This window comes from Rhinoraja longicauda, chromosome 4 (assembly GCF_053455715.1).
Source record: "Rhinoraja longicauda isolate Sanriku21f chromosome 4, sRhiLon1.1, whole genome shotgun sequence".
NCBI classification, from domain to species: Eukaryota; Metazoa; Chordata; class Chondrichthyes; order Rajiformes; family Arhynchobatidae; genus Rhinoraja; species Rhinoraja longicauda.
This window is the reverse complement of record NC_135956.1, coordinates 71,577,104-71,590,762: the sequence shown is the minus strand read 5'-3', so window position 1 is coordinate 71,590,762 and position 13,659 is coordinate 71,577,104. Positions and strand designations below refer to the sequence as shown.

General features: G+C 42.5%; 1 protein-coding gene across 6 annotated transcripts in view; it reads right to left on the bottom strand.

Moving 5' to 3' along the window:
- vps13b (vacuolar protein sorting 13 homolog B) overlaps positions 1 to 13,659 on the bottom strand; it is a 752,723-nt gene that overhangs the window by 512,582 nt on the left and 226,482 nt on the right. The gene's annotated exons all lie outside the window — the stretch shown is intronic.

Here is a 13,659-nt window from a genome sequence, read left to right as displayed (position 1 = left end):
AAATGGAGAAAGCAGATCCAATTAAAAAATTGCTTATAATGCAATACACACGATTGAAAATAAACTAGGAGAGCAATAATTTTACGGAAAGTAGACGACCTAATGGCATAAACAGACACATGGCCTCAAACTCAAGAACTTGAGGAGGTGATTGGAGGAGACTCACTGTGATAGATGTTTCTTTTTTTTGTGTTTGGTGTTGGTTGGGGTTGTGTACTTTGCTTATTTTATTGCTCTTATTGTTGGACTGTGGGTGACGAAATCTCATCCAAAAAACTTGTTTTTTGGATGACAAATAAAGATATCTTGAATCTTGATCTCTTGAATCTTGAATCTTAAAAGATCCAGGTTTTTACGTATTTAAGAATAGAATAGAATAGAGCAGAACAGAAGCAGTAGAAGAGTAGGGGAACCTGCGCGCATTTTCTCCGAGATCTTCCGTTTCCTCAGACACCCCAAATACGTACAAATATGTAGGTTAATTGGCTTGGCCTGAAGATTTAAAAATTGGGTGTAGGATAGTGTTAATACGCAGGGATCGCTGGTATAAAATACACACCCACATATTCAGAGGGCTGGACTAATAATCTGGAGATACTAGATCAGATGCAGGAGAAGACAGACAGACTCTTACAAGCTGCAACAAAACTTGGTCTTACACCCAATACAGCAAAGAGGCAGGTGATGCAGATCCACTCCAAAATCAGCAACCCTATCCTCATGCACAGCACTGCGCTAGAGGTAGAAACATTCACATACCTAGGCAGTGTTGTGGACACCACTGGAGGGGCAGATGCAGACATAAAAAGCAGAATCAATAAGGCTAGGGTGGTGTTTAACATGCTCAGGAGCTCAAAACACATCGCAATCAACACCAAAATACACATATATATATAACTCAAATGTGAAGCAAGTGATGCTGTATGGATCAGAGACATGGAAAACAACAAAACACACAACAAACAGGCTCCAAACATTCATTAACACCTGCCTCAGGAGAATACTAAACATCTGGTGGAGAGACAAAGTAAGCAATGTGGACCTGTGGAAAAGAACAAGCCAGGATCCCATTGACTTACAAATTCAAAGGAGAAAATAGAGCTGGATTGGACACACCCTCAGAAAACCTGCCACAAGCATCACTCGGCAAGCCCTGAAATGGAACCTCTAAGGAAAAAGGAAAAGAGGTCGCCCCAGGAACAGCTGGAGAAGAGGCAGAAATGTCCAGGAGTGGGCTCAACTGGGGAGATCTCGAAAGAACTGCCAACAACCGAGTGAGGTGGAGGTAGAGGAGCAAAGGGCTTAAGAAGTAAGAAGACAAGATCAGATATTACCATGTAGGTTGGCAAATTTAAAATTAGTTAACTAATTAAGTAAACCAGGAATAAAAATCTCGTATCAATAACTGTGAACATGAAACTACCGGATTATTGTTAAAACTAACATCTGGTTCACTGATGTCCCTCAGGGAAGGCAACATGCCTTTCTTACTTGTTCTGGCCTATTTAAGACTGAAAACCCACAACAAGCTTATTATCATATATCTACAGCCGGAAACAGGCCTTTTCGGCCCTCCAAGTCCGTGCCGCCCAGTGATCCCCGTACATTAACACTATCCTACACCCACTAGGGACAATTTTTACATTTACCCAGCCAATTAACCTACATACCTGTACGTCTTTGACTCCTAACTGCCCTTGGAAAAGCCTGAGCAGGCCTTGATTACAAAATCATGAAAGGAATAGATCGGGTAGACGCACAGAGTCTCTTGCCCAGAGTAGCGGAATCAAGAACCAGGGGACATAGGTTTAAGGTATAGCTCTTAGGGCTAACAGAATCAAGGGATATGGGGAGAAAGCAGGAACAGAGTACTGATTCTGGATGATCAGCCATGATCATATTGAATGGCGGTGCTGGCTCGAAGGGCCAAATGGCCTACTCCTGCACCTATTTTCTATGTTTCTACGAGTCACCACATTACAGGAAGGATGTGGAGGCTTTGGAGAGGATGCATAGAAGGCTCATCAGGAAGCTGCCTCGATTAGAGAGTATTGTCGACAAGAAGTGATTGGACAAACTGAAATAGTTTTCTATGGAATTTTGGAGGCTGACAGGAGACGATAGAAATGTATAAAATTATGAGAGGCATAGATAATGTAGATAACCCGTCTTTTTCTGGGCTTTTTTTGATAAACCTCCTTTGTACCCTTTCCCAAGCCTCCACTTTCTTCCTGTACTGGGGCAACCAAATCTGCACACAATATTCTACATGTGGCCTACCCAAAATCCTATAAAACCGGAATCATGGCTTCCTGACTCTTATACTCTATCCCTCACACAATGAATGCAAACATACCATTTGCTTCTTTACCACTCTACTTGTATTGTCACTTTCAGGGAGTATTGCGTTTGCGTGTTGTTCTGGTCGGCCCATTGCAAGAAGGATATGGAGGCTTTGGGAAGAGTAGAAAAAAAATCTTACTAGAACGATGCTTGGATTAGGGGATATTAGCTCCAGAGAAAGGTTGGACAGACTCAGATAGTTTTCCCTAGAATGGAAGGGAAGGGGAGAGGGGAGGGAGGGGGGGGGGGAGGGGGGAGGGGGGAGGAGAAGGTGCTGCACCAATGCAGGAGAGGTTTGGGCCCAAAGGGTCCACTTGATCTGGTAGTCTTTAAAAATACACAGTTCATTAAAACTTTTGGAGAAAAGAGGCTTCAATTTGTGGACACAAAAAAATGATGGTTTTTAATGAATAGGAGTCCTTCACATAATTAGTAAGGATGAAGAAATCACAGCTGTATGGACTGACTAAAATGAATAGCATAGACACTTTTATGGGAACAAATAAATGAGGAAGATAAGTGCATGCCAGAGAAAATAGAAGATGTTGATTTGATGTTTTAAGGAGATGAAACATATGGAGTAGAAACCAGGTGGCCTTTATTTGCACTGTCATTGGCAGGTTTAGTTCTGAGCAATGAAATAAATCAGATGGATGAATTAAATGTGGGGAACTGCAAAGGCAACGGTGACACAACTACGAGTTTCAGACCCAACAAAATCAATCCAATGCAAAAACTAGGAAAACAGCACTGGGATTTTTTGAAACATGAGAGAAAGTACAAGATTCAAATTCACAAACAGAACGATATTGCAACATATAAATTTAAAGAAGGGATTGCAAGCTATAGAACAAGGAAGCAATGAGTTTCAGGAATCCGTGGATAAGTAAAGGAGTTAGGAATCAAATAAAACTTTCAAGAAATAGTGGGCCTAAAAATTTGGGAACAGAGAGGGATTATGAGGTAAAGCAAAATAAGGGAAGGGAAGCAAGAAGGAAAGTACAAAATCCATGTCAAAGAGTAAAGTTGTTCAAAACCATTATTATAAAGAAAAAAAATGCTAAGACTATGAAAATGAAAACAGGCTATTTACCACCACAAACCTGTTCCATCATTAACAAGACCATGGGGAACTGCACTGATAGGAATGGTTTAGAGAAATGTGGGCCAATCCCAGACAGGTGGGACTAGTGCAGATGGGGCGTCATCGTCAGGCTGGGGAAGTTGGAAACGAGAAGCCTGTTTCCGCGCTGTATGACTCTATGACTCTATCTTAGTTGGTGTTTTAACTCAAATTCGGTTTTGCTCCCTAATCCTATATTTAACTCTTCCTTAAAAGTTGGGATGTTATGTTGCAGTTGCACAAGACGTTGGTGAGGGTACATTTGGAGTATCGTGTTCAGTTTTGGTCACCCTGCTGTTGGAAGGATGTCATTAAGCTGGAAAGAGTGCATAGAAAATGGGGAGACGTTAGGCATGCTAGTACTTTATTCCTTGAAGCACAGGAGGTTGAGGGGTGATCTTATAGAGGTGTATAAAATCATGAGGGGAATAGATAGGATGAATACACAGTCTTTTACCCAGAGTAGGTTGAATCAAGAACCAGAGGACAGAGGATGAAGGTGAGATGGAAAAATTGAATAGGAATCTGAGGGGCAATTTTTTTACACAGAGGGGGATGGGTAGAGGAAACGAGCTGCCAGAAGTGGTGGTCGAGACCGGTGCTATAACAATATTTAAAAGACATTGAGACAGGTACATGGATAAGAAAGGTTTAGAGGGATATGGGTGAAACGCGGGCAGGTGGGATGAGCGTAGTTGGGGAATCTTGATTGGCATGCGCAAGTTGGGCCAAAGGGCCTGTTTCCATGCTGCACGACTCTATGGCGCTGGGAACAATTACACTGCCTCATCTCAGATGAGTTACATATGTTCCTTAACATCCATCTTAGAGGGCTGTCAGGACCTTGGTTTATTACTTCATCCAAAAAATGGCAGCTCTGCCAGCATGGCACGCCATCAGAGCCACAATGGAATAACTGCATAGATAGTTCTGCTCAAGTCTTCCAGCACACTCAGAAACTGTACATAAATCTTCAGTTGTTTCCTTCCTCACCCAAGTGACATCCTTTTATTGTTTGGCATTGCTGGTGTGCATTGTCGTGTTTTGTACCATTTCTGTCCAGATTCAACTTCATATTGAAAGCTTTTGAGTACTAATACCACCGTAATCACTGATATATTTTCTATTAGTTTGAAGTGCCACAAAATGAATGTAAAACTGCATAAAAACAGCAAACTGAAATATTTCACCAGTTATTTGTTGTTTCTCAGTCTGCGGACGTCAATCTAATGGCTATTGGGATGAAGAAGGACTTCGACCCAAAATGTGTTCTCTCGGGATGCTGCCTGACCGTCTGAGTTATTCCAACATTTTGTGTCTTTCGCTGATAAACCTGCATCTGCAGTTCCTGCTTCTCCAATTTATTTTCTATGGAATCTATTTTCTATGGAATGTTGGTGGCTGACAGGAAACGATAGAAATATATAAAATTATGAGAGGCATTGATAGGGTAGATAACCCAAGTCTTTTTCCAGACATTTGGTTTGGTAAACCTCCTCTGCACCTTTCCCAAAGCCTCCACATTCTTCCTGTATTGGCAATAATGACCAGACTGATGGCTCTTGGGGTGTCATATGGGCACCAACACAACTTACCTCCTATGTGTCCACTCAAAAATATTATCGCATCTGCCACCTGACAGAGATGTAAAACAACTCAATATTCTATTAAACCTCTCATAACTACACCGTCAAATATCTACCTAGTCCATTTTAATTGAGCAAGCTGAATCTATATTGACATTTAAAATAAATCAGGGCTGCCACTCACTTAAGTGGGAAATCTTTCAATTCCCTTTGGCTGCAGTCATGTGCTGACTATAAGGCATGCAGCTCAGCAGCTGTGCTTAAGAACCAATGATTAAGTCCTTGGTTGCAACCAACATTGGAATGTGTTCCGCTAAAAGTTAGAAAGTTAATATTTTGCAGACGGCTCACATCATCTACTGTCATTTCCTGTTTCATATAGTTAAATATTGCAGTTATTGATGCTTAGAATCACTCAAGTACTGATGTTAACTTGGACCTAAATTAGAAGCAGTCACATTCTTCAATCGTGGTCAAAGACCTTCTGCGGCAATCAAAGAGCAGGCAGAAAAATAAATGAAATAGTAACTATTTCCAATTCTATTCATTAAGCCTTTGTGGTCCCTGTATGGTCTGTAATTGATTGCCACATGTTCAGAAGTGTAGTCATCACACATTGCTATTTGCTTTGTGGCTGTTCACCTGTTTGCAAGTCGGGCTAGATTCTTGGTTCCACTCAAGCACCATTTACAATTGATGACATGTGGCGCTGATACGCAGAACAATTGTAAGAAATTACTGGCTAGAGTTACTGAAGGACATCTGTGCAAGAGCTACAAGTACTCAATCATATGCTTGCAACCTGCAGGAGCGGCAAAAGCCTTTGAAGTGATACCTACTGCAAGAAGATCAGGATCAGCTCTTGGCATAGCTGCCTCTGCTGTACTCCACTTTAGAACTTAATCCCAAATTATGCAATAAAATGGTGTGTGCCAAAAATCTGCACTCTTATGAAACAGACTTTTAAATTTGAAAGATTATGCCACCGTCCCAAACCGCTTGGTAGAAAGCAGGCCACCACCATTCCACAGGTTTCCTGTTTCCAACACATCAGAAAATATGTTTCAAACATGGTCTCATAAGCCTGAATAGCAGACTTAAGCACGACAATTGCTGCTAGGAACCTTTTTTTTCCCCTGACAACCCTTAAACATTTCTTTCAATATCACCTCTTCTGTTCTTAATTACATAAAAGATCATTTAAATAGCTCCGCAGACCATGGTAGAGATTTGTAGAATTACAGTTCAGCGAAGCTCTGTGTTGGATGCTGAAATAAATAAAAGTTATGCCTCCTTTGTAATATCAGCAGGAAACTCTGCACCTGTGCAATACAACAGCTGCCACTTGCAACTTGCACATATGGATTTCAAAAGAAAACTTCTTATTTGTCACTTGGCTGGGATCATTTTATATACTTTGAACAGAGCAGACCTGGACAGGAGTCACAGGTGCGTATTACAGAGAAGGAACCAGCAGCTGCAGCTGAGTTGTCCCAAATTCCTATCATGCACCCAAGGGGATCTCCACAGCTGTAGAACCAACCAAATCCAGGTCCACAAAGAACAGTTCAGGTTATTGAACAAAAAAAAGGGCAAATACAAGAGAAGGATAGGATTAATTTGGACAGATTTGGACTTCTTTACTCAGAAGGTGGTGAATCCGTGGAATTCATTGCCACAGACGGTTGTGGAGGGCATCATTACGTATTTTTAAGGCACATTGACAGATTCTTGATGAGTAAAGGTGTCAAATGTTATGGGGAGAAGGCAGGAGAATAGGGTTGAGAGGGAAAGATAGATCTGCCATGATTGAATGTGCAGGAAGGAACTGCAGATGCTGGTTTATGCCAAAGATAGACACAAAATGCAGGAGTAACACAGCGGAACAGGCAGCATCTCTGGATATCCCTCTCAACCTTTCCTATACATGTACCTGTCCAAGGTCGTTTAAATCCTGTTCTAGTACCCGCCTCAACTCCCTGCACTGGCAACTCATTTCATATACACGCCGCCCTTGCGAGTGAAAAAGCTGCCCCTCAAGTTCCTATAAAATCTTTCCCCCCTCGTCTTAAATCTATGTCCTCTGGTTTTCAATTGCTCTATTCTGGGTAAAAGACTCATTTTATACACCTCTATAAGATCATCCCTCAGCCTCCTGCGCCCAAATTAAGCCCTTGCCCACACAACCTCTCCCGATAGCTCACTCCTTGAGTCCTGCCAATATCCTCGTAAATCTTCCCCGTACTCTTTCCACCTTAATGACATCCTTCTTGGAGCAGAGTGACCAAAACTGAACACAACACTCAAAATGCAGCCTTACCAACATCTTGTACAAATATGACATAACGTCCCAACTTGATTTTTCAATACCCTGACTGATGAAGGCCAAAATATCAAAAGCTCTTTGTCGCAAAGTTTCAGCCTCTCACCACCTCTTGAGTAAGATGTTTTGCAATGTCCGGTGGTGTGATCTTAAATGGCCAGTTTCCTAATGAGATTTATTTATTTTGCATATCATAATTGCTAATTGTGTAACTCCTGTTCTTGGTCTGTAGATTATCAATGTGAACTGTTCTCATTACAAAATTTTAATTTAAATGTATGAAATTTGGTCTTGCATTAAAGTGTGCATAGATCTTTGTAGAACAAGTTTCAGACTCTAACCACTTATTGAATAAGAAGTTAAGTGGTATGCTTGTAAGGATAGTTTCCCCTATTTCCTTTTCTAATGATTGCAAAGGAGATTCCTATTGTGATATAAGAAATTGCAGATGCTGCAATCCTGCGGAGAACACAAACTGCTGGAGTAACTCAGTGGGTCAGCCAGCATCTCTGGAGTACCTTGATAGGTGACCTTGTGGGTTGGGACCCTGATCCGGATGAAAGAAAGGTCCCAACGTGAAGCGTCACCTATCCACGTCCTGCAAAGATGCTGCCTGACCATTGAGTTACTCCAGCACCTTGAGTTCTGTGCAAGATTCCAATGGTAGACAGAAGCAATGACACCAATATATGTAAGACGACAATGCAAGGATCTGGAAGCCACACTAAGCTGTGCCACACTTACATCAGAAAACAAATTATAAATGGCCCGGAAGTTGTACATACGTTTCTCTTTCATATTTGCTAGTGCTCAAATTTGCATTATTAAAACATATAGAACTGGAACCGACCCTTTGGCCACAATGTCTGTTATCTGCCTGCACATAATCACAGTGGTACATCGGTAGAGTTGTTGCCTTACAGTGCCAGAGACCCGGGTTCGATCCTGACCTCAGGTGCTGCCTGTACGGAGTTTGTATGTTCTCCCTGTGATCGCGTGGGTTTTCCCCAGGTGCTCCAGTTTTCTCCCACATTCCAAAGACGTACAGGTTTGTAGGTTAATTGACTTCTGCTAATTGTAGATTGTCCCCAGTGTGTGTAGGACAGTGTTACTGTATGGGGGGGATCGTTGATTGGCGCACATTCAGTGGGCCAAAGGGCCTGCTTCCTTGCTGTACCTCTAAGTCAAAAAGTCCATATCCGTCCTTTACCTGCATATGCATGTGCCTATCCAAGAGTCCATTAAATGCCACTATCGTATCTGCCTCCACCACCACCTGGCAGCATGTTCCAAGCCATCAACCCCTCTGGGTAAAAGAAAAACCTGCCCCGCATATTGTCTTTTAAACTTTCCCCTTCTCACCTTAAAGTTCTCCCTCTAGTATTTGATTATTATATTCAAAACTTGCATTTCGAGTCATGTGCAAACTTCTTGAGAACCAAAGTATTCCTTAAAGGTTTAAAAACTCTTATATACGTGCCGGGCAGAAAACATGCTGACAGGTATGATATTCCTAAGAATCTGAAGACACAGCAATTGTCAATTATAAGAACACTAAGCGGTTACACAGTCAACTATTGCAACAGTATGAAATCCTACAAAATTACCATCCAGATTTTAGTACATGCTTTGGCACAAATGGGTAAAATCAATAAACTAGTGCCTGGAATACATTTCAAATAATTACCTCTGCATAGACAGCATAGAAAATAATCTGTATCACATTATGGATCAAACTAAACCTTTAAAAAAAAAAAAATATTGAGCAAGATATTTCTCAAATTGGAAAAAATGGTATAATACACATTTGTCTTAAAAATTGCTGTACTTAATTTTGCAAAATTTTATTAGGTTCCAGAATACACAAAATAATCAGGAAGTGATCAAGTGGACACATGCATGCAAAACCATGATGATGGAAAATCGTTTTATTTTGTTTGAAGCACATTGATTTGAGAAGGCATTGAAGTTTGGCCACAATATATCTATTTGTAAAGTTGAATTATGTTTCCTCAAACCCATTTAAAATAAATCAAAGGTGGCGCAGTTAAATCTATGAATGTGGCATCTTCCATTTAAAGATTGGATTGAACAAAAGCAAAAAGGGATAATTAGAAACATAAATCATATCAGCTAAAGAGTCTTTAACTCATGGAGGGGAGATTGAGGAAAGTGGGGCTGCACACTCTGGTTAATTGATCTCATTGAAACAGATTCTGTGAGGGACAGAAAGGTGGAGATTTATTTTTTTACAGTCGAGATATTGGAATAGCTGTCCCAGAATTCATTAATCACATTAAATGCAATTTGCATTAGGAAAATGTGTTGGATTAAATTACGGAGCAGTCTCAATGGGCCAAATGGCATAATTCTGCTCCTATATCTTATGGTTTTATGCAGGCCGAATTGGTTATAATGTCATTTCGTTCACAAACTGGAGAACCAGTTAAAGGTTACTTTTGAATTTGACAAGAGAAAAAAAAGTTGCCTTTCAAAAAAAAACAAGAATCTAGGGAAAAAAAGATATGCTTCTATGTAACCTCCTTGCAGTAATCATACACCATCATCCTTTCAGAATGCAGTCTGGGGTTTTTACCACAGGTGGCCATAGGAATTGACAAGCAATCACCTCCATTAATACTTGTGCAAAGATGTTACAACACTAATCTATGAAGCAATGTCACATGCAGTCCTCAGCATTTTTAACGATATAACAACAATAAACTTCGAGCTATTAAAAGGATATTTATTTTTGAGAAGGTTGACACAAAATGCTGAAATAACTCAGCGGGTCAGGCAGCATCTCAGGAGAGAAGGACAGGTTGACGTTTCGGGTCGAGATCCTTCTTCAGACTGATGTCAGGGGAGGGGGCGGGACAAAGATAGGATGTGGTCGGAGACAGGAAGACTAGTGGGAGAACTGGGAAGGGGGAGGGGATAGAGGGGAAGCAGGGACTGCCTGAAGTGGGAGAAGTCAATGTTCAAACCGCTGGGGTGTAAACTGCACAAACGAAATATGAGGTGCTGTTCCTCCAATTTGCGCTGGGCCTCACTCTGACAATGGAGGAGGCCCAGGACAGAAAGGTCAGATTGGGAATGGGAGGGGGAGTTGAAGTGCTGAGTTACCGGGAGATCAGGTTGGTTGAGACGGACTGAGCGGAGGTATTCAGCGAAACGATCGCCGAGTCTGCGCTTGGTCTCGCCGATGTAGAGAAGTTGACATCTGGAATAGCGGATACAATAGATTAGGTTGGAGGACGTGCAGGTGAACCTCTGCCTCACCTGGAAAGACTGTTTGGCTCCTTGGATGGAGTCGAAGGGGGAGGTAAAGGGACAGGTGTTGCATCTCCTGCAATTGCAAGGGAAAGTACCTTGAGAGGGGGTGGTTTGGGTGGAAGGGATGAGTGGACCAGGGAGTTTCGGAGAGAACGGTCTCTGTGGAAAGCAGAAAGGGGTGGAGATGGGAAGATGTGGCCAGTGGTGGGATCCCGTTGGAGGTGGCGGAAATGTTGGAGGATAATTTGTTGTATGCGATGGCTGATGGGGTGGAAGGTGAGGACAAGGGGGACTCTGTCCTTGTTACAAATAGGAGGAGTTGCAGGATATTGAGGAGACCCTAGTGAGAGCCTCATCTATAAAGGAAGAGGGGAACCCCCATTTCCTAAAGAATGAGGACATCGCCGATGCCCTAGTATGGAACACCTCATCCTGGGCGCAGATGCGGCGTAGACGGAGGAATTGGGAGTAGGGGATAGAGTTTTTACAGGAAACAGGGTGGGAAGAAGTGTAGTCAAGATAGCTATGGAAGTCAGTGGGTGTGTAGTAGATGTCGGTCACCAATCTGTCTCCTGTGATGGAGATGGTGAGATCCTGAAATGGTAGGGAGATGTCACCAAGTATATTTAAGAGCAGGATGCAAATTAGTGGTGAAATTGATGGTCTGTGAGTTCTGCATGGGTACAAGAGATAGCACCAATGCAGTCATCAATGTAGCGGAGGTAGAGTTCGGGGATAGGGCCAGTGTATGCCTGGAACAGGGATTGTTTGACCTACCCTACAAAGAGGCAGGCATAGCTAGGGCCCATGCGAGTGCCCATAGCTATGCCTTGGATTTGGAGGAAGTGAGAGGAGTCAGAGAAGTTGTTGAGGGTAAGGACCGGCTCTGCTAGGCGGAGGAGAGTATTGGTAGATGGAAATTGGCTGATTCTGCGGTCGAGGAAGAAACGGAGGGCTTTAAGACCCTCTGGGTGGGGGATGGAGGTGGAGAGTGACTGGACATCCATAGTAAAGATGAGGGAGTGGGGGCCTGAAAAACGGAAGTTATTGTCAAAACGGAGAGCATGTGAGGTATCTTAGACATAGGTAGGGAGGGATCGGATCAGGGGGGATAGGATGGAGTCGGGGTAGATGGAAATTAATTCGGTGGGACATGAACAGGCAGAAACAATGGGTGTGCCAGGACAGTTCTGTTTGTGGATTTTGGGGAGAAGGTAAAAACGGTGCAAGGCTGGGGAACGATAAGGTTGGAGGCTTTAGGGGGCAGAGAGCCGGAAGAGATGAGATCAGTAATCGTGAATGAGGCCCGGAGCTGCGGGAGATTCAGAGCGCGGGCCTGCTGGACCCGACACATCGCAGCCAGTGTTGAACGCAGGGCATTGAAGGAGAATTGTTGGGAAAATCGGCAGATCGACTCATTTTTGATTTATTTTTGAGAATCCTGCTGAAAAAGTAACTGTTATTGCAAGGCGGAGGCTCTCCAGCCTTTAACCCGTTGACACAATGTTTTTATAACACGATTTTCTCCAACGTGTGGTTTCTGAGGTACAGACCTTTCGTCTTATGCTAAAACTATATATAGAACTGAAGCAAGAACATTTTGAGAAGAACTGGTATCGTATTGGCAGCCATTTGGATGATTTAATTACCTTCGCACAAATGCACATGTTTAGGCGAAGTATTTTATTCTACTCACAATATTTTTATTTATTTTACTCACGATATATAATTCCAGCCACTCTAATTGGGCGTTTAGACTTTAGACTTTAGAGATACAGTGCGGAAACAGGCCCTGTGGCGCTCCGCGTCAGGCCTGACCAGTGACCACCCCATACACGAGCATTATCTTACACACTAGGGACAATTTACAATTTTACCAAAGCTAATTAATCTCCAGAGATGCTGCCTGACCCACTGAGTTACTCCAACTTTCTGTGTCTGTCTTCAGTTTAAACCAGCATTTGTAGTTCCTCCCTCCACAACTGACAAACCTGTATGTCTTTAGAGTGTGGGAAGAAATCGTAGCGCCCAGAGAAAACCCACAAGGTCACAGGAAGAATGTACAAACGCCTTACAGACAGTACCCATAGTCAGGATCAAACCCAGGTCTGTGGTTCTGTAAGACAGCTAATCTACTACTGCGTCACCATGCCGCTCCTTTAAGACGTGATAAATGACGAGGAATGGTGTTTGGCTCTTCCCCATCTGCATCTTTCTGATCTTCTAAAATAATTTAAAAGAACAATATACTGCTGCTGAACTGTTTATTGGGGCGAGTCCCAGGGTATCAGGACAGAACAATAATCAAATCATAAGGTCACAAGGAATAGGATTATAATTAGGCCATTTGGCCCATCAAGTCTACTCTGCCATTGTATCATGGCTGATCTATCTCTCCCTCCTAGCCCCATTTTCCTGCCTTCTCCCCATAACCTCTGGCATCCGTACTGATCAAGAATCTATCTATCTCTGCCTTAAAAATATCCACTGACTTGGCCTCCACAACCTTCTGTGGCAACAAATTCCACAGATTCACCACCCTTGACTAAAGAAATTTCTTATCTCCTTCCCAAAAGAATGTCCTTAAATTCTGAGGCAATGACCTCCAGTCCTCGACTCTCCCACCAGTGGAAACATCCTCTCCACATCCACATCCACTCTATCCAGGCCTTTCACTATTCTGTATGTTTCAATGAGTCCCCCCTCATTTTTCTAAACTCCAGCGAGTACAGGCCCAGTGCCGACAAACGCTCATCATAGGTTAACCTACTCATTCCTTGAATATAAAGATCTTCCTTTCACCAGAACACACTACTAAAACCTATTGCAATGGTGCCAATTATACTTGCACCATATAAAGTAATACAATACAGTTGAACTTCAAAAGTGAAAGAAAACTACTTGCATTAAAACTCCATATATAGGTAGGTCTGGTTGCAACAAAAGGCTAACATCTGCAAGATAGCCGACCAGCACATGGCTACTGAATAGAAACAGTGCCAAACACC